The 22,970-nt window shown below is 38.2% G+C and overlaps 1 protein-coding gene and 2 long non-coding RNA genes across 4 annotated transcripts in view; 1 reads left to right on the top strand and 2 right to left on the bottom strand.

Annotated features, from left to right (window-relative positions):
• The window catches only part of LOC126914807 (A disintegrin and metalloproteinase with thrombospondin motifs 3-like), a 434,443-nt gene that overhangs the window by 197,985 nt on the left and 213,488 nt on the right, over nucleotides 1-22,970 (top strand). The window lies entirely within an intron of this gene.
• The window catches only part of LOC126914868 (uncharacterized), a 50,725-nt gene that overhangs the window by 20,418 nt on the left and 7,337 nt on the right, over nucleotides 1-22,970 (bottom strand). The window lies entirely within an intron of this gene.
• On the bottom strand, nucleotides 318-22,954 carry LOC126914903 (uncharacterized). The gene is made up of 3 exons (XR_007709923.1): nucleotides 22,800-22,954; nucleotides 22,503-22,660; nucleotides 318-512 (listed from the first exon to the last, which is right to left on the bottom strand). It is a non-coding gene; the product is annotated as an uncharacterized LOC126914903 (long non-coding RNA).

Raw genomic sequence — 22,970 nt, forward strand, 5'->3', positions numbered from 1 at the left:
AAGATAAAATCAGCATTTCTATCGGTTTAATATCTTTGCATGGAATACAAATTTTATTAATTTTAAAACAATTGACGTTATTTTCAGCAAGTTATTCGGTAAAAAATTCAATCGATATTTCACAAACTGGTTGTTCAACGGATATTCCTTTCTCCGTGGTTGCACAGAATACACATTATTTTTTCATTTTTCTTTTTTTTCCTTATCGAACCTCTGAATTCGTATCACAGTTGCGCATAAATATGCACGACGTAAAATTGCGTTAGACGCTTAATTTGCAATTCTTTCGAAGAATAAAAACACGCGAATAATCTCTGCAGTAAATTAATAAATTTACTTGAAGGGTACTTGCGCGAAGAAAACATTGTAAATTGCAAAATTGAATAATTTTGATGTTTTACCGGAGAACGTTCTACGTACCGATAAAAATACCGTATTATGAAATTTAACTGTGATTTCACTTACCGAATAAGCTACCACTAACACTGGAAGATTGTGTCGCAACGTCGTTTCTCTGAAAAAAGAATATAAATTTCAATAAACATTGGTCGATCGTTTCTTAGCTTTCGTCTATGCCATCGATCTCGACGAATAGAATTTCCTTTGCAAGTAACAGCCGACACACACACACGCCTCTCTACCCGTACGCTTCCCTCGTTCGTGAATCTGGATGTTATGTTAAGGCTGAACTACATCAAGTTTTCTCCTGCTGGCGAAAAAACTTGTTTCTTGGCACTCGAGGTGATTTCTACGAGAACTCTTAGCTTGGTACGTTAAGAGCTGTACAGGCTACGCCGCCAAACTATACGTCGCTTGATAACTCGAATCACTTTGAATCGCAAACAACTGCAACAACACGAGCCAGAGAAGCGTTAATGGATTGCCGATCCCCGAACCGAGTGCCAAAACGCACTCAACGCGCACTGTTTTTATTCTGCTCAAACCGAGGAGGAAAAAAAAAAAAGAAATAAAGGCACCTCATCCTCGTTGATCGATAGAATCGTTCTGTTTTGTGTCTGTTGGGGTAAACGAAGTAGCACAAGGTACGTTCCATCACGTTGCGAAACTCGTTCGCACATCGAAGGTAAATGAAGATACGTTTGAAGGAATGAATCCAATTAATTCCGCGAATTGGATGTGAATTCGAACAAAGCCAATAGGAAGCTGCGTCGATTCTCGAATTCTTCCAATAATTGGACAATAATGCCTGCCGCGGGTCAAAGATTGCCGCGCCGGGTTGAACGATAATCGATACTCGGCAATTTTATCAACGAACAATACGCAAACTGTTGTTTCGCGACGGACGCTATCGATAGAGCTGACGGTCGATGACGCCGCTCGAGAATCGTGCAAGGGACAGCAGTTATTTCTTTGCTATTTTTCGGATTAAAGGTTTCCATGCACTTCACCACATTCGAATTGTTAAATTGCACCGCTGTTGACGTACTTGCGTCCTCTGCTCCCATTGCCACGCGCTCGAGCGTCGCATCGAATTTTTGTTGTTCGCTGTTATTCAAAGTCACGTCAATCACAAAGGCTTTCGGCTGCTATTTCGCGTTAATTCAATTCGAGGATCAAAAAGCGGAATAACCGCGTACCAATGGCGACATTGACGCGAACGGGGCGAGTTATTGTTCCCTCGAGTTTGCCAGCAACCTATATGTTTGTTTTATATTCGCTTCTCATCATCCTCGCTCTCCTGGGTAGCACAGAATTTCAGTTACGTTTCTCCTTGGTTTACGTCCATGGTCTACTCTTTCAACCAACGACCTTCGCGTCTCTCCTACTGAACATCTACGCTCGAAGCTTGAAACTTGAACTTCACCTTCGAACGTACCTCTAACTACTTGTACTATCGCTGCGCCTAAACTTTGACAACGTACAGACGTACAAGATGTGAAACTCAGTGTGAGAATATGCAAAAGACGTATCAACACGACGGACCACGGACAGGCCACGGAGGTCTATTACGAAACTTCAAGACACAAACGGAAGTTGTGTAATTAAAAGAAAATAGTTCGACGTATTACTACGAAGTAGCTCAATTTCCTTAACACTTTGACTGACACGCCGAAATCACATGTTTCACTCAGCACGCCACGGGAATATTTTTATTGTTCCAAGCATATAATGGCAAAATAATAATAAAATGACGATGTAAGACAACATTTTTCCCCAATGGACCATTTATCTTATTGGTGGTCAGGGGAGGCCACTGTGGCGCAATTGATAGCGACGCATTATAACAAGGCTTCGTTTATTTCAACAAACCAGTCGCATTCGTTATTTCGTCGCAAGCAAAACGTCCAGAATATATCGTTGAAACGTGTAGAAGATATTAGTAAACAGTATTTGCTCATTCTATATATAATAGTAAGGTATGTGCACACTTCTAACTTGAATTATATGATTATAAAGCAGCATTTACGATTATTTTCTAGTAATCTTAACTTAATGAAGAACGAAAAAGATTTCAATTTGAACGTTGAATCGCGAAAATGTTAAATATAATATAAATTAATATAAATTTTAAATCGCGAATTTGAAAAAGCAGGGAGGGCAGGGACACGGCGCAGCACGCGCTGGAGCTTTGTCCGGCGTGGGAGCTACACAGCTACTCCCTGCGGCACGTCATAGGTGAAAGATTGACACACCCTCGGCGATTCTAGAAACGATGTTGAGAGCGAACCATAGGAATACGAGGCTGTCCGCCTCTTTTGCGAGCGAGCAGAAAGGGAGAGAAAGAAGAACTCTCACCCTTGTAGGATCACGCATGCAGGGGGATGGCGTTCAGGCGGCCCTAGAACCGCTTCATCGCCGTCCCAACGGACCCACGACTAAAACAGGGGATAACGCTAGGGGCAATGCCCCCCTCCCTAGCATCAAATTCAACAGTCGGAGAATTGTTAGGATTGGCTCGAACAAGAGGACGACGGAAAAGGGTGCAACTGAAGACAATTCATGAGAGGTTCCTGGAGCACTCCTGTCGTACGCGTAGAATGATCATCGTGAAATTTTAGTCGGTAAGAGTCCGACACTACTCTACTGTTACCGATTATTAGCAGCAGCGGAGTGTTCATGAGGATTTCTTCACGTACAAAAAGAAAAAAAAGGTGGAAGAGTAATAAATAGCAAGAAGAAAAATACCGACTAAACAGTCGCAAATTCTTTTCATAGTTGCAACGTAAATCCCATAGAATTGGATAAAGTAGATTGATCGAAAAAATGACGAATGTTAATGTTACGCATCAACGCAACTATCCTGTTATCGGGTTCAAGAATGCGCATGGGTCGTGGCTTATTAACGCGTATATCGTCAGGCATATAGCTGTGCTGTGGTACTCCGGGGCGCAAGGACCTCTGTTTTCGTGTTACCTAAGGGTAGTTACGGTACAAACGGGTCGATTGAGCGGTCGATGAGAAATTTGAGTAAGTCTCTCCCTGCGGAAACGCGAGTTTGGCCGACTACTAGTCTGGGTCAAGGGTCGAGCGACGGATAAAATTTTCGCGTGCAAACGCAAAAATTTAATTGCGTAGATTGGTAAAACCTCGGTTCGGTAATAAATAGAGTTCGCTTAAAAATAAAGAGACCTCGTTTCAAACGAATCAATGTGCACAGTGCACGACGTCGTAGTAATGATCAGTGGCTTCATCTTTGCAACTTGTAGCGAGTTAGACAATGAGTTTCCACTATATCTCGTTTATCTCACGAGTAACCCGCGCATCTCGCGAATTAGAAACGTAGTTTAAAGTATCGATATGCAGTAAACCACTCGTGGCCATCAGCGACGTGTTTTTAACATTTTAGATCTTGTTTAGCAGATTCGCTTGTTTATGAGACTCTGTTGTCCTCTTTGATTTGTTCGCGCAGTATCGCCCGACGGAACGGAAATTGCAAGCTGCAAGCTGCTCTTGGCTTTATTTGCAAATTTATTCGTGCGCACATATTTCTAATTACGATTAACATCACCAAGCAAGAGCAACGCAATCGATTGTCACACGAATCTCTTGACACGTGCGTTTTATGGCGAGAAAGAGGCAAAACCGTGTCGGCGGATTTGGCACGACTTGCAAATTGCCAGCGTTACACGGTCAAGTGAATAAATATTCGCGTGTCTATTTCGTTCGTCGATGGAAAAATTTTATCAGCTCTGTAACTGATACGTTTTACGGCACGACGAACGATTTATAGCAAATTCTTAATGCTTACGATATAATTTACCAAGAGTTTATACCATCGAGTTTATAGGAGCTTGATCACCGGTCGAATATCCTGTCAAGGTATTTGATATTTCGAATTTACGTCTATATCGATAAAATCAGCAACACGGTAAAATGATACAGCAGTTGCCCTACGCGTTATTTTATATATTTCTATCAATTGCGTAGCATCGTTTTAGAAAATTACTGTAAGAAACTACTAGAATTATTTTCTGTTTATTATTTTACGTTTTTCTCTAATTTCAAACACCACGATCAAGTTGGAATAAAGTTAAATTGAAATATATCGATAAGGAGTGAAATTGCATGGCATATGTGAAAAAATAGACGAAATAGATTTTCATGATCTTGATGGCGTAAAGCGTCAAGCGTAATACTAGCAATGTCAATACTAATGTCGATACCGGCAGTAAATTGATCTTGGTGGTTTAACGCACGGACAATCAAGTGCAACCGTGCAACATGCGGATTTAATCAAATTACATTAGAAAATTATGTATGTACACGAACGATACATGGCATATTTAACCCTTTGTATTCCTGTGTGGAGTGTGACTCGACATCAGTTTTTACCTCAAGAACTCCTTTGTCGAGTCCCACTAGACATTCTTTCAGACCCACCTTTTTGTGAAACGCGCGAAAAAAAATCCAGGATTGCATCCTGGAAGTTGTTCCAAGATATACCATACACTTAAAAATTACAAGGTACGACAATAGTGTGAATAAAACTGGTATTTAAATGAATTTGTTTCTTCCTTTGTTTATTTAAATTGTCTTCTTTTTTAGTTAAAGTAAATTTCAAATTGAATTTAAAAGCGTTGCGAGCTGCTGGTAACGAAATTGAAATAAAATTCGGAGTGGAAAGGGTTAATATCAAAGTCACCTAAAGAAATCGAAGTACCCGATATGATTGAAACTTAAAGACAGCCTCTCGTTTGACAAAACAATATTTTACCACTAAGTTCTTTTCTATCAGGTAAAAGCTAATTCTTGGATTATCGAAATCCACAATTACAAATATTAATTTCGACAAACGTTCTCGAGATCGAGCCTCCGTTCATCGATTAAAATATAAACTGTGTTTATCTGAAATTGCTCGTACATGCTGCGACGTAGAATTTTTTTTCAACGATGCTCGACAATTTCACTTTCAATTGTAAAAAATGTTACGCATCGAGCGGAAACGCCTGACTCGAAACGATAACGTTTCATCAGAAAAATCGGAATGTTTCTATTTTTCTATGTTTCGTAGAACTGGCGTTTCTCGTTCGTCGTTTAATTCGTGTTTTGAATGATGTTGAGTTTGACGTTGACTGATCGAAGAACGAGTGGATGAATTTGTAATAGAAAAGTATACTGAAATGATTAAAGGTATAAATATAAGGTATAAATTAAAGGTATAAATAAATATAAAGGTATAAATATAATATAATACTGATTCAGATCCTTAATCTTTTAGTATTACTAGAAAATGGAAGGATAGGGAGCACGTTCATAAATTTATGGCAAAAGAATAGTACCAAAAAAGGTAAGCTTCTGGCTTTGGCTAGAGGCTACAGGGAACATAAAGAGAAATCTGTTTATTAGTTTCTTTGTTCCTAGACCTTGCAACCCAGGACATAATATACATTCAAGGGTAGGATAATATGCGCCGCTCCTTATTTGCAATATATCTGCGTAATAGCAATCTCCAGGCCATGGATATACATAAATAAAGATATAGAGTTTTTCATGAAGTTACTTCAACAGATGAAATATACGATAAATCGCAAGTTAATCAATTCTAAAACAGCGTCTTTTTGTGATTTTTTTTTTAGAAGGAAAAGAAAGAAACGAAGTTATTGAATTTTGAGGTATGTTTTTATATATATTTAACGAATACAAAAAATTTCTTTTTAAAGTAAAAGAAAAATTATAACAGCGTAAAATTATTTCTAAACCTATTTCATGGGCTGCATTTTTCAATCGGCGTGATCCTCCACTGAAACGAAGAACCAAAAAAGGATTAAATTATTATATATTTTTCTTCTCGGTGGACTAAAAAAAAAAAGGCGGAAAATAAAAAAATGTGTTTTTTAAGAAGAAAGAATAAACTTCAAGGTGCTATAACAATTATTTAAATCAACTTTTTGACAAACTGTTTTAGTTCATCGAGAAGAAAAATATATAATAATTTAATCCTTTCTAGTTTTTCCGTTTCAGTCAAGAATTACGAGGTGAATCTTTCACGCCGACTGAAAACGATTAGAAATCTGATATAATTCTTTTGTTAACATTAAAAAAAATTTGTTGTATTCGTTAAATATATATAAAGCCACACCTCAAAATTCAATAACTTCGTTTCTTTCTTTCCCTTCTAAAAAAAATCACAAAAAGACGCTGTTTTAGAACATTCTAATTCAGGACACCCCGTTAAATAATCATATCGTCGAAGTACGTAAGAATTTAAAGCGAGGATCAGCTTCGTGACAGAGCTCGTCTCTGCGTACGAGCGATAAGTCAGGAAAACGTTGATATTTAACTAAAAGTTATTACCGTATACGCGTAAACGTGTTCCTGTCGCATCTACTTCACGCGCTGCAACGCTAGGCGTTCTGACGCGTCATAATCTTTTAGTCGGCTAAATGTAATATCAATCGTTAGCAGAGAAACGTGAAAGCATTTCGGAGTATTTCTATGTACGAGGATTTATCGAGAAAGATATTAAAAATACATTTATCAAACAGCTTACAGCTTAAACAACTGCACACGCCTCTCTGCCTGCGTCTTTACGTAGAAAATATTTTTTCTATCCAAGAGATGTACGCAGATTTTTCCAACTGACCGTATTTTCACTGTATTAAAAGGCTCTATACTACGAAACACGTAATACTTTCTACGAAACCATTTAATAACAAAAGCGACGTAGAAACGTTCGTTCTGTTGCACAGGCGAACGATCAAAATGCGTTTCTTTCATTTCACAGTTTTTACGGGATTCAGAGAGACCGCTGCGGATGTTAAACCGCGTTCGACAAAAATGGCGGAAGACGATTTATCTAAAGTTGTCAGGAAACGAGAACAGTTTATATAATTGGAGTTCGTATAATGGAAGCTTACCAATTTTTCTCGCTACGTATCGCTCTTTGCTCGTATAATACCAGCAAACGTTCCGTTAATTGGGCGTTAATTAAAGTTTTGTTTCAATAAACGCATTTTTACTCTACTTGTATTTTTCTCGATAAATCCCGTGTACGCAGCGAACGCTGAAATGCTTCTACGTTTCCATGCTAACGGTCCATGTTACCATTTAGCCGACTAATTGTCAGTGATTAATAAATTGTGATAATTGGTCGATAAAAAGCGAGTGATAAGTGAATTTATGATACGATTAATCAGCTCTTCCAGATCTCTTTGAAAGCGTGTGCCTAGAATGTGTCGCAAAAGGTAAACGGTGACGAGTATACTCGTCAAACACGGAGTACGTGTGGCTGTTATAACGTAGAATGAAATTGCAACGAAACGACTGTTTTATCTTGTAATTTTATTAATGTCGGCCTAAAATTTGGCAATGGCGTAACTCGTATGCTGTAACTGAGTGAGAAAACGTTGTTTATAAAGCTTAAAGTGTCGTGTATGGTAATACCCCATACAAAATGTTTTATGGATACATCGATGGATCTCGAAGAGGAGTTTTGCGTTTTACACCTTTCGCTGAAAAGGCGGATGCTGAAATAACGTTATAATCCACATTATATGCAGGTGAGAGGTCAGTGATAAAAGATAAAATGTAAAGACACGATGGATCTGCTATATTCTACGTTCCATCGAACCACGAAATATCTTGGAGCCTTTAAAGCGTACGGAACAGAAAATTTCGTTATCGAAGCAGATGAGAATGTAACAATGTAATGGTGCAAAATTACAATACATATATGCGATATAAAAAGAATAAATCTGTTCGTTTCTCACTTGTCTTTTCAACAAAATCCATTATCTTTTATTATCGTAAGTCGGCAGCTAGAATATACGATTAATTCTAAAAATAGTGCAAGTGATTTAAGCATTTAAGAGGCACATTTTTGAACAAACTGCTCGTAAAATTGTACGACGCGTAAATCTCACTTTAGAAGATCGTATATTTTACGAAACGTTTTATTGCGTGTCGGAAAAATACTTTTTAACGCGCTCGAACGCCGAACGTCGAACGTCGAAACGCGTCTAAAAACGAGATACAGCGGCGATCGAAGGGAAGTTTAAAATTCACAAAACTGTGTACGATAACTGCACTAATTGCGACTTTCATCACCAACAACGTTGAAGACAGTCATCCGTATCAAGCTTGTTCGCAATCCAATTCTTCTTATCAATTACAACTTTTCTTTTTTTCTAAAACTGTCGCGTTTCTTTTATCCTTTTTTTTTTTTTAAACTTCCTCTCGTCCTCCATCGTATACGACTTGCTGCAATTTCACAGCCACCGGCACGTACGTGCCACAGAATAGACGACTATCGTCGACGATTTTGAACAAATTTTAGAAAGAAGAAAACTTAATAAAATTCGTGATGTATCAATTTGAAGCTGCCTCACCTTATCCGCCAACGTAGATGAAGCAGTAAATACACCGACGTACGGATACTGTTTGCAACCACTGGGCGTCTACATTTCTTTTCCACCCCTGTCTTTCCCATTCGCCCACACATTTTTTCCCCCGTCACGTATCTCGCACACACGCGTGCGCTATACGCACATACGGAGAATTACAGCACGCGAACCACACAAATCAGTCTCAATTACGAATTAATAAAGAAAGTCGATGTTTCCCGCGAAGATGGTCCGCGAACTATATCTTCCGGGTATTCGGACGTGATTTCCATTTCGAGATACGATTTGGAATGCCAAAATGAAATTAGCGTGGAGATTTACGTCCGCCAGCCGTGCGATCGACCGATTGCCTTGAAATTAGAGTTGATTGTGGAACAGATTGGAGTTTGTTACTGGCGACGGTTAGCAAACTGTGAGACGGATCGTAAAAAGGATTTCGTGCGGCGTATCCTCTGATTAATAGTCTTTTGAACTGTTCATTAAGACGAAACACTGCTGGATAATGGGCGGAGAGAATTTTCTTGAAATCTGTTTTGCTCCGCAGCGGGTAGACGATCCACGGATATTTTTGACTTGGACGAATTCTACCGACATCTATGGAGGCGTCTCCTAGCGAGCGATTCGTCGTAAGGTTGTTGGGGGCAGACCAATCGGATTCAAAAACCCGAGTACGACGAATTGAAAAATTTCGAAAGCGGAACAAAACCAATTTTCATATCAATGACTGAATCTTTCTGACGATTGGAAAATTGGACGGTTTCCCGAGAATTTCGTGAAACCACGTGTATATATGTCCGCGAATCTTTTCGTCGAGTCTGAAGAATAAATGCACGAATAGAAAATTAGATAACAAACATTAGATCGAGGAAAGGCGTGGAAAACATTAAATATCTTTGCATAGACAATTTTTATCGGATTGTCGGGACGTTTTTATCGAAGTTTCAGTCCTTTTCTATTGCGATTATCTGTGTCGCGGAATGATTTACATAGAAATGAATTGAACAAAGGTGAATGTAGAATACGAAATTACCTTTTCCCCAACTTTCAAGCTTCCCCTGCAGTAATATAAAGATTCACGTTCCCTTCGTACATAAGATCGAATGTAAAACTTCTAAATAAGAAAGCCAAGCCCCATCTCTTTGAAATCAGAAATGGTCGATCACTTGAATCTGAATCTTAACAAATAAACATAGATGGTGGCTTCAAAGGTTATTCGATATAAAGAATCTTCGAGTTCGTCATCGAATCTACATGCAATCGCGAAAGGTTAATCGCTGTTCCACGGAGTCTTTCTCGCCCGAAACATTTTACCCGTATTTTATTATGCATCGCTTCTAATTTAACCGACTTATCGAAACAAACGAAATTTACCTATTGCGTAAACTCTCTCGAATAGGACGATGAAGTAGCCGCAGGTAGGTAACTCATTGTCGGCGCATTGAAATTCAAATTCTACGAGACACCCGTACACCCGTACACACCCGTGGACAGATGGAACATTGGAGGAGACAGAAACGCGAAATTATCGGTAGCGGGGAAAGGAGAAACGAGGTTAAAATGGAAATATAGAAAAAATGTATGAAAGAAGAATGAGTCTAAATATCACATGGCAGAATTGAACTCTTCAGGTAGGTTTCTCCTTTCGATAGACCAGAGGTTACGTGCACTGCATTTAAATGAAAATTGAATTTCCTGTATACGTACTACAAAGTATAGAGTAATTTGCCCATGCGAGATAAAATTTCAAAAGGAAATTCACCTTCATTCTCTTTCTATTTAGTTCATTAGTTTCGGGAATAAATAATACAGACAGGTAATTCTATTTTACTTTTCGATCATTCTTTCGACCTTTACGTATTAAGCTCTTTATGTTGCCTGAATTTTCAATACTTGGGAAAATTATTCCCACAATCATGCAATCCAGAATTTCGATTAGATTTATTTATTTATTTATTTGAGACGTTAAATATTTCCAACTCTAATTTACTGTCGTTCGAGAAGAAGGCGCGAAAAAGTCGGGTTTAAATCGAATAGACGAGAAGAAGAAGGAATTTTATAACGTCTAAAGCCACGTTTTATGTAATTCTATGGAATAGGTTCGCGGAATATTTTCAATTATTCGATAAACTTAGTTTCTCGTTCGAGCATAAACATGCACTTGCACGTTTCGTCCACGCATTTTCTGCGATACCACGCTCAACGATTAACTAATTATATCATTGTAGAGTATATAGGCTTATTAATTAATATAATAAATTATTATATACTTCAGGTGAACGTACAAGCGCGCGCGTGTGTGATGACTTTATTCGAAAAAAAGAATTTGTTCTTGTCGTTGCGTTGTTCGTTCATTCATTATTCATCTGATTAGTAACATCTGGTTCTTAATACTCGGTCCTAATAGTAATAGCAGTAAGCTGGCTTAATTTTCCTCTAATTTTTAAAATAGTTTTAATATTCAAAGCTGTTTAACATTTTAATATTCAAAGCTGTTTAACATTTCATCCTTGGAACACTCTCAGTACGTATGTATAAATAGTGTGTACGTGTGTATTTTTTATCGTAGTTTAGGGTATCTTCCACCTCAATTTCCAAATAGTTTCCTTTAAATTCATTTTTATGAAACAATACTGACACGCAAGAAGGGTACATCAAACAGTCTTCGACTGTTACTTCCTCGTCGATTATTCCACATCACTTAGAAATATTGTTTGAAATTTTTATATTTACATTGTGGATATACGAATATTTATATTTTTACGGTCACACTAAAGTGTTAAAACCCGGACAGATATTTGTCGTACTTTTTAAATATCCTAACGAAGATTATACTTTGAATGTCCTATATATCGTTGCATATTCTGTGAATTCTATGCATCCTTAAATTCTATTACTCGCTTCTTTTATCTTCCGAATCTTTAAACATTTCCCACACGTATACGCGTCACAATCTGATTGTTTCGCACAGAACATGAAACCGGTATACCTGGTCGTTAAAACGTCACCAAATTAATAGTGAAACGAACGAATGATGATATTCGTCACATCGTTATTGCTACTTCAACCAACAACCAATCTCGTTCTTTCTGCTCGAGTAAAAAGTCTCGTTAAAAATACCAGTTTTCATTTTATATAAAAAGGAAAAAAATTCCGACCTTACGATATTAATTCTATGCTAATTGAACGTAGTTATCTTCGAAGAAATTGGCTTGCGCGCTTCTTATGCATAAATGCAGCATTTCCGCGTAAGCTGATTCGTTGTTTGCTAGGTCGCGATTTAGCGAGCCATCGAGAGTCAAAAAGCTTCCTTTCTTTGACCCTTGTTCCAATTGGACCGAAACTACGCTCGTTACATCGACGGAAAAAGTACGAAAGATTTCGCAAATCGGAGGAGACGACGCTGGGAACAACGGAAAAGTTCCTCGAAACGTTTATCCGTGGTCGTATCTCGTGCGAGTAATTCCAATCGATGCCCGGGATAAGCGTGACCCGTATTCCATACCGCCGGGTGTTCATCGATGTCACTGAAATTTTCTCTCGCTTTCAACTTCTCTACGCTAGTTAATAAAGCGCGGCAATCGTTGCAGGGTATCTCTCCCACGCGTTTACGCCGAATCGCCTACAACATGAACCGATATCGCGCCTTTTTTCCTTTACTATTGCGCAGCTTCAACTACGACCTTTCCGCGACACGTATTTCAATGCTAGCGGCTGCGACAAAAGCCGCATGAAGCACGGCGAATTAAAAGCGCGTCAGAGTAACGCGGAAAACATTGTTCGTAGTTTTCGTTAAAAAATGATTTGCAAAGGAATTTTACCGTTGCAAAAACGGTGTATGTAAATGGTGGAGATAGGAACAAATGGATAATAGATTTTTTCTTTTGTAGCGCGGGCGATAATATTTAACTTTATCAGGTAAATAGAATACCCGCTCGTTCGACGAATTTTGTTTTACGATCGAGCCCCTATGACTTCAAAAACCTGCACGAGGCTGCAACAATTTTCTTTGATTCCTTTCGTTTCGCTGCCTCCTATAAGTGAAAATAAAGCTTGCTTTAACTCGAATCATCTACACGTCCGGATACGTTATTTTAGCTCTGTAACTCGAGTTTAGAACACGATCTAACCCAGCCCAGACTTCTACATGGCCAAGTTTACCTGTGCGAGTACAACTTCCATATTGCCGCTACTCTAACAAGTTGCTCTCTGCAACTCTAACTTTTCCAGCTATACGTTACGAGCCGTCAGCAACCAATCTTTCTTTCTATTGTTGGCATTGTCCGGAATAACCATAAAGATATAGAGATACAGAGTACGAGGGTCGTACGTTACCGTGTAAATGGATGCGATATGAGAATGGGAAGAGAATGCCCTGTTAGACGGATAAAGGCGCCTTTTGTCCTTGTTCAACGCTAATCTTACCAAGCCCGGCGAAACGACATAGAAAATTTGATTTAAAATTGTGCATTTGCCCTTATTCATTTCGTCAAGAGTTAGTGTTAATCAGGTACGATGGTTAATCTGTGTTACACACTTACGTATGTAGCTGCGATAACAAAACTTTCCAACGGTTTCGTCGATACAAGTATAACATCGAAGCGTAAGTGCCAATAGGCCTAACCAGTCATCGATATCCCTACAATCCCTCCAACGAATATTTGAAAAAAGGCGTGACGAAAATGACGTTCGAAGACGAAAATTCGTTTCCTTTTGTCGTCTCTCAATGTCTCTACTGCGCACGCGGTTGGTAGGCGTCCGCTACCATTGCCACGTGTAAACGGTCTCGGACGAAAATGACGTTCGAAAAATAAAATTCGTTTCTTTTTGTCGTCTCTCAATGTCTCTACTGCGCACGCGGTTGGTAGGCGTCCGCTACCATTGCCACGTGTAAACGGTCACGGACGAAAATGACGTTGGAAAAATTAAATTCCTTTCTTTTTGTCGTCTCTCAATATCCCCACTACGCACACGGTTGGTGGGCGTCCGTGACCGTTGTCGTGTAACAATGGTCGTGGACGAAAATGAAGTTTGAAAACTAAAATTCCTTTCTTTTTGTCGTCTCTCAATATCCCCACTACGCACACGGTTGGTGGGCGTCCGTGACCGTTGTCGTGTAACAATGGTCGTGGACGAAAATGAAGTTTGAAAACTAAAATTCCTTTCTTTTTGTCGTCTCTCAATATCTCTACTGCGCACGCGGTTGGTAGGCGTCCGCTACCATTGCCACGTGTAAACGGTCACGGACGAAAGGACGTTCGAAAAGGAAAATTCCTTTCTTTTTGTCGCCTCTCAATATCTCCACTACGCACGCAGTTGGTAGGCGTCCGCTACCATTGCCACGTGTAAACGGTCACGGACGAAAATGACGTTCGAAAAATAAAATTCCTTTCTTTTTGTCGTCTCTCAATATCCCCACTGCGCACGCGGTTGGTAGGCGTCCGCGACCGTTGTTACGTGACAACGGTCACGCACGCCCACCAACCGCGTGCGTAGTGGGGATATTCAGAGGCGAAAAAAGAAAGGAATTTTAGTTTTCAAACGTCAGGTAACAATGGTCGCGGACGCCTACCAACCGCGTGCGTAGTGGGGATATTAAAGGGCGACAAAAAGAAACGAATCGGATCAAGAAAACATTTGTTGAATCGAGAGTTGTACGTAAAGAGTCGAAAACGAGAATTGTTAATAAATATACTATTAAACATCTACACATCCTGCACCAAATAACCTCACGTATTTACCGTACGAATGTGCGTGCGTTATTAGACGAACGCATTATATATATGTCGGAGATGAAAGAGCACCGGAGCCTTCCCCTCGGAACTTTGGGAAGACACCTAGTACCGTAATTTAGATTTCACCATAGCCGTATTAAGAAAGCCGTTGTCATTCGATCCGACTGTACTTATTCGAGATTTATGATAATGAGCTCGGGCTCGAGGCGACAACCAGTCGCCGAACGTAGTCGCGGTCAAGGGGATGAACGTTTTGTTTAACCAAGGCAGGAAGTAACTCTATACGATGGTAAACGATGGTAACGATGGTAAACGTTTCAATGGTTTCTGTCCCGTGGCTCGCCACACGCAGACTATGCTTCGAGTAAGACGATTACCAGATGTTGATGCGTCTCCACAGTACATGTTCGGCTAGCCCGAGGACCCGCTATAAATCTTAAGATCTATTTAACGAAAGTCCTTCAAACCGACAAACAACCTTTGTTCCAACTACGGGAAAATTGGAGAAGTCTATTTTTCTCACGAACGACGCGGCCCGATGGCGACTTTCTCTTAAGGGCGGCTAGCACCCTTCCCCTATTTCCTCCAACTAAGTAACTCCAATTTCCCTCACTTTCCGAATGAAGACTTTTCTCCGCGAATCCGATGATCTGGTGCCCTTAGACACACCCATCGTAGTTTTCCTCGACAGCGTCACCGTGATGGAGAGACACTCTATCGTACGATTTTAACGACGATACAAGTAATTCTCCGATACGTAGTGCTTGTTCTGTGGCGACCTGAATATAACTTAGACTTCCACGAAGTATACACGTTCGACATCCCGTTGACCGCGGATTCGTTACCGGACCCGAGGCCATTGTCATAACGCCGCGAGTATCTAACATTGTGATTAATTACCAACGCTGTAATACCACTCACTTGTGCCAATAAACTCTACCATTGTTACACCGCATCGATGGCCAATATCAACGAAGATTCATCGAACACCTCCACCCCCAATCCTATCATCTAGCCGACATATATATTTCGCATTTTCAGTCTTCGTCGTAGTCGATCCTTATCGTTTTAAAAGTCGTACGGTTCCAGAGCATTTGGTCGCAGTCGCAGACCTTTCGGTTAGCGAGCTCGTTAGCGACTGTCTTATGAAACTCATGGCGAAGAATGAACCTACAGTTTTAGGTCTGAATTTAGATCCCGAACGATCGGAACCACACTGAGACAGACGTCTGTCTTTCTTTGTACATTTACGCAAATAAGATCATCAAGTAGTCAAACAATTTGATGCTCGGATCTCGATGATTGCGAACAATTACATTTCTGTTCTATTAACCGATCTGAGTGTTCCATATTTTACCTTTTCTGCGATGTCGATTCGATATTAAGAATTTATTTATAACGTTAGAGGTATAAGGCTAACACTTAGATGGAGCGTAATTACAAGAATCTTTTACATATCGCAACTGAGGCTAAAATAACAAAAAAAGAATAAAATAAAAGAATAATAAAAATAAGGTTTTGCGTGTGTGTGTATGATTAAGCGAGAATACAAGGCAAGAGGGAGGATAATTATTGTAAATCGAGTTTATGGCCAGCAGTCTGAACATAAAGTATACTACGTTGCAAGCTACGAGTGAACGTAAAAACTGTATTACTACCGTTACGTTACAAGGCACACGCACGAGCGAAATGACAAAGTTAGGATAAAAAGATTAGAAAATAAAACCAAGCACGCTGTAATGGTATTTCGCGACGTATTTTATTCTGTAACGTTATATCTGGTATGGTTATACCTTTCGATAAAAATCACAGATAATAAACCGAGTCTCCGTTTCAGTTGTAAGAAAATAAATTTCATTTTGTATTATGTGACGTTGCACTTTGTACAGCAAATCAACCGTTTCTCATATTTCGAAATATACACATAGCGTTTTATGCGTAAGGAGAGATAAGAAGCACACGGGACACTTGTGTACGTACGTTGTAAAGGACTTTCAATTTTGCATATGTGTCAGTCATCACGCATGAAATAACCGGACCAAAACAGTGGATACGGCGATACGTGTTTGACACGGCCAACCAGCGTTTGATTTGCGTTGAAATCAAATTTTTCGGTTCAACTTCACCGAAACTTCTTCTTATTCTAAAGTTATTAATACCGTTGAAGTGGATCTCACTTCAAACAAAACTTTACATCTTCTCTCTAGTGTTTAGTTTCCTTAGTCCTGCGAGAGATACAATTAGGCCTCGGCATAACGATCCTCTTTCAGAGGCTTCTTTGGTTTCAATTATAGCACCGCGAAAATCATCGCCGACATACAGACAACATAGACAATAAAGCGGAAATGCCAACAAACCGAAAGGATCAGAAAACTTCGATAGACCTAACGGCCATCAATATATTAGGTTGTGTTTTTCTTTTACAGACACGTCTTTTACAACGATGCATCTTCATACAACATGAAACCTATTTTGACAGAACAAAATGGATCATACGTAATTCGATAAAATAATATAAAACGAAAAATGTTGTGCATCCATTATTTCCTTATAAAACGAAAGAAACTTTTCGAACGACCTAATATTTCGACATCACAGTCGTTGATCGTCAGTTAGCCACCGGAGAGTCAAGAGTGAAGAATCGCTAAAATCGAGAGTTGTCATATCGCACGACTGCTTTAAGATCAAGTTCGAGTTCAATGATCATCGTTTTCTGTTTAATCCACTGTAATTAATCCATCTATCGATACATCATTACATAGGATAGAAACTACTGGAAATCCTAATTTCTAATATTTCTCTCTTTAGTCCAAGATAAAAAATACATCAACAAATACCGTCGACATCTTTAGCTAATTATGCAATAACGACGATGAAATCATTGAATATATTCGTTTAACCGCATCGCAATTATGGTACAGATATCTCACGATATTGCATATACACAGCCCGTACGATGGCCACGAACAAGTTATTTCACGACGCAATACGTTTGTACGACGCTACGAATGCGTTATTTCGCAACACAATACCGTTCGTACATTCCCACGGACGAGATATTCCGCGCGTCTGTTTTTCCGCAATTAAGCACAGCCCTAATAAACAAACACTTGCTTTTATACGAGACGTTTTTATTACGTTCGGATACGTATTATAATTTATCTCACAAATTTCCTGCCTTTCTATCCACTGTATACGTCAGAGACGAAGATTTCTAGTAGAAACACAATTCCATTGATTTTACCATCCAGGTGAAATACGTACGATACACGTATTGCGTAATATTTGTATCATTATGTATGTATCATTATGTTAATACAAATCTATACAATATATTCTTACAGGATTTATCATAATCGACAACGTAACGATCTGCAATGTTCATGAAACTTCGAATCAAAACATCGATAAAAACGGGATCGACGAAGCAGAAAATACGAGTCCCGTCGGATGCAATCCGACAGTTTAAAATCTGTTGTTCTTGATATCCGATCCTACTTTAAAATCGAAGCGTTCGTAAACCGATTAAAATCATAACTGCTTAATTACGATAATCAGGTGAACTCATTGGCCAAGGATCAAGGGTCTAGAATTAATATCGAGCTTAGTTGTTGGGTCACAAATAGGTCGTATACACCCGCTTGATGGCTATTCGACGTGCTTTGACCATAAAGGTTCGCAATACTAGAGTATCTTCAACGAAACGCAGTGTAACGTTGCAGCAGACAATGAGAGGCACCGACGTGAAAACGTACATACTTCATGGCTGCTGTCCCTTCCATTCTCGCTTTCTTCTTAACTGACTAAGAACGAGGAAAGGAAAAAAGACTTGTTCTCGACTTTTCATTTCATCCCTTACGTTACACGAAGGCATTGTCAGCGTCTCTTTGAGATTTTGCTCGGCGCGTTTCTTTCGCGTCGCCTATCGTCGATGCGCGATATTATTCGATATCAACGAAACAACGCCATTAAGACACGTATGGTCTCGCCCTTGTAACGCCACTGTGGCTGAGAAACTATATTACGCGTGATATAAAACGTATTATAGCAACGTGATATAAAGCGATAAAAATTATGTGGTTTATATAGTTTGTATCTTCTACTTCTTTTAAGACAGGGAAATTTATAGCGGCGAGCATTTGTAGAGCGACAAGTAGGTACATACGTTGATTTTTAAAGGCTTGTACAAGATTTTTAAGCGGAAATTCAATTTCGTTGGTTTCTGTTTAATTGGATTTGAATTTTTAAAAGGTAATGAATTTTCCCGATCGAACTGTTAGTTTAAACGCGGCCTTTAATTGTATCACGAACATTATTTTACGTTACTCTGCAACGTTTCCTCTATGTAATATATTCAATGTTTGTATACGCGATCTTCGCCTTAAGAATTACTCAAATATTTGGTTTTAATACGAAGGATTGTTTTAAAGATCATTTTCACCTCTATAAATATTTATTGTGTAAACCGTGTGTATAATTTGCGTAAAGCTTAAAAGATTTCCAATTTAACATTCGCACGTGAATTAAGACTGTTACTTGGAAAAATCATCGAACTCAAGAACCACACTCTTCCTCGCGTTCAAACTTATCCGCCTGTGCAGTTCGTAAATTCACTTCTTAGGTTTCTAATGAATTTTCAAAATAAACCTTCAACCTATCTATGTATGTATCTATACGATTAAACAAACCGTGGATTTTTATGCATTTCTAAATAATTTGTAGATATTATTCTAAATATCCATGGAACTATCGATTAAAGAATTATTATTCACGAGAATATAAGAAACAAAGATTATTAAAGTTATTTTATCTGGTATTACATGCGTGTAATTCGCGAGTCAATAACTTTATTTAATTATTTTGCTAAATTGATTCCTCGTCTCCTATATTTGCAGAAAGATATTTCTGTTGCGTCAAATACGTTTCCATTTTATATTATCTTCCACAGAGGTACTACATACGTATTATCTTTCTGTCTATCTTAACTTCAATTTTTTTAACTCGTCGCTTGTTGACTTTGTCAAATGTCCTTTGTTTACTTTGAAGTTGCGAAGCACGGAAAGCTTCCTAGGTACGTGTCCCACTCAGTCTAATAAAAAACGTTCAGGTGCGCGAAAAAGAAAAACGCAAAGTTCAAACGCACGCTAATAGATGGCTATATTTAAAAAATTACTCATATTAAATATATTAAGGGCTAAGTGACTTCAATTTTATTAGCTCGTTTCCTGCTGTCTTTAATGTTGCGAAACAGGAAAAACCTTCCTATCGCTCTCATCTAATAATAAGCATTTGGGTGCACGAAAAAGTAGAAGATTCAAGCCAGGATCAACGGAAAGTTTTACTTAAAAAATCAAATATGAAGAATCGAAAAACTTTTATTCATCTCCGATATCTATTCATCTCTCCGAGATGTATCTTGTTAAGATTATCCTCCTTCGAGGATTAAACGCTTCATGGCTATATAAAATGGTAACGAGTAGCGCCCTCTTCTAAAGTATTTAAAAAACAGGAGTAGGTCAGTGTGAAATTAAATGGCTGGAATTTTCAGCGATTTCCATAGACAGTGTCTTTGAAATACCTAATTCTCGCTGTTTCACGTATAAGCGAAATAGCGCTCAGCTTTCCAGCAAAAAGCAAATAGCTATATTCTGTAGTATTTGAAGCATCGACTGGCGAACAAATGCGAGAGGAAAAGTTTCGTGAAATTTACATCTTGAATTTCGTTATTTCATTTAACGCAGAGGGATTGGCGTCCGCTACGATCGATACGTTGGCAGATTTGCCTGCGGTTTCTAGCGATTGTCGCGACGATTCTAATTGAGTTTTGCGAAAGAAATGAAATTAAACGTTGGCCGTTAATCGATGGCTGGAAAATAAAATGGATTGCCATGATTCGTCGTATCCCCCGCCTTTTGTTTCTTTCTCATCTTTCGCGTTTCACGGTCTTCACCAATTACTATATAGAGCCGTACTTTTCTGCTGGCAACTTCAGTTTACGAGATTAAACATTAGCTGGTCCCGTTTCGTTTGATAAAACTGACATCTCATATACGACCTGAGGCATTCTACGAGCTTGGCGCAGGTTTAATAGAAATGTTCGGTAAATATGGACACAGATAGCGAATGTTACTTGTATAAACATTCACTCTGATCGAGAACTAAAAAATCTGGAATTTTCTGCTCTTGTGCTGAATTACAGTGGTTCGCGAAAATATTTGAATATCCCTGCAAACTCCTTGTGGACATATTATTAAGAATATCTTGATATCCTATCGATACTGTGACAAGATTAACGTATTATTACAATTTCAAACGAGTATGACAATGTATGTAAGAGTCGCAGGACATTTACTGCGATTATTTGTATGTTTGAGACTACTACTAATATTGTATACTAATTTTTCGTTAAGCATATGTTTGCAATAAATGCCTTGCAACCTCTATATATATATCGAATTGGTTTCAAATTTTCCATAATGTATTAATAACAAGAGTTCTGTAGAAAACGTTCGAATAATGTATTCAATTACACGTAATTGATATTGCCTATTTAATATAATCGGAGAAATAATCTCATTCATTTCATAGTCAATTCATTTTAAGAATTAGCGGGAATACGAGTACGTAATAGGAACTTTAATAATCCCAGAATCCCATAGGCAAGTAAAAAGAAATAATTTAATTGAATTTGCTTTAGTTCGACTTTATTTCTATTTCTTATTTAATGCAATTCTATTTTATTTAATTTTAATTTCCATTTTTCTTTCATTTTATTAATAATTTAATATAATCCTAGCTCAATAACATAAATCATATAAAAAAGGATATATAAATAAATCGGTACAATACGATGCAAGCTAAATTTATGTACCAAAACTTTGACAACACCTTATAGATACGATAACTAATTGGAAATTAAGTAAAAACTACTTGTAATAACCCGCATTGCTTGTCAGGTAGGAGAAGATATTCAATCAACAAATAATTTCGCTACGTTCGAAATCTTCTCGCTCCTTAATCCATTTTCTTTCTGATTACAATAAACAGCATTAATTCCGTTCTCGATTAATTAATTTTATCAGTAGTATACTTATATCATTCTATAAAACATTAAATAAGTGACATTTAAGTTAAAAAATTATTTGCATATTATTATTTATACACTTTTGTTTGCATATATCATTATAAAAATTAATGGAATAAACTAATAGGATAACATATTTCTTAAACAAATGGAAAAATGAAAAGTCGATGGATTTTCATTTAACAAGCGTGTATCATTTGTAGCATTATGACAACTTAGCGATCCATTTGCTCAGCAAGTACTATCTTCAATAACTAAATCCTTTTAAATTAGTTAAACCTTCAGTGTCCTATTTTCCTATTCACTAAACGACATTTTTAATACGAATCAATTCGTTTCGCTAAAGACACTAAAAATTGATTATTAAAATAGAACTATACATTTTATATATTTTACACTAGTTCTCGTTGTCATATGATTACAATGACCTTAATGAATAAACGATCCTAAACAGTAACAGCATAAACGAGCTTATCTCAAGTATATCAATATTATACCAATATGTAGAAGTTTATATTTCCAAAATACCTGTCTTTAAAAGTAAAATAATAGCAAACAAGGCAGTAAATAAAGTAAACGATCGTATTGCTCAACAGTCTTAACAAATAAAGCAACGATGCTAAAAGTAACAAAAATTGCTCCATAGCATATGTCCTCACAATTAAATTACGAATTAAAAAGGAGAATAAGAGTAAAATTAACAAATCGAATGTAAGCAAATGAAAGAATCATTCCGTATTATGTTTCCCTCGGTAGTGGCGGGATATTCAAACTTTTAATAATGATAGCGTCTCTTCAATCAAGAAATCACACATCCAAAAACTTTTACCTCGTAATAACGGTATTATTATACCATCGAATAAGTAAAAAATTAACACTCACCAAGAAAACGGTATAAGCAACGAAGATTTACAGCTTGGCCTTCGCGAGACAATAGTGGTGGTTGGCGCCAGACAAGTGGTCGAGAAGAGTATGCCCTACTGCACAATCATAGGCGTAGATCGTGCACCCGAATTGTCCCGTCTGTCGATGGATATTACCTGCAACGACCTTCGTGATACATTTCTTGCGCTACGCGAATAGGTGCACCTGTTTGCGTGCCACTTAATATCGCGTACGCACGAAACAGCTCGAGAATTATCCACGAATTTTACGAATTCGCAGTTACTAATCGCTTACCAAACGTCGATTATGTCGTTAGCGCTTGAAAAGACATTCGAATGTAATTGTTGCAAAAGATAAAGGACCTTTGTAAAATAGACGATCCAATTCCTATCGCGTTCACAGTCGAAGCGGTACTGTGAGGCTCGTTGCGACCCGGCGTCCCTTTATACGATCGACCCCCGAGCT

Source organism: Bombus affinis, chromosome 3 (genome assembly GCF_024516045.1).
Source record: "Bombus affinis isolate iyBomAffi1 chromosome 3, iyBomAffi1.2, whole genome shotgun sequence".
Classification (NCBI taxonomy): domain Eukaryota; kingdom Metazoa; phylum Arthropoda; class Insecta; order Hymenoptera; family Apidae; genus Bombus; species Bombus affinis.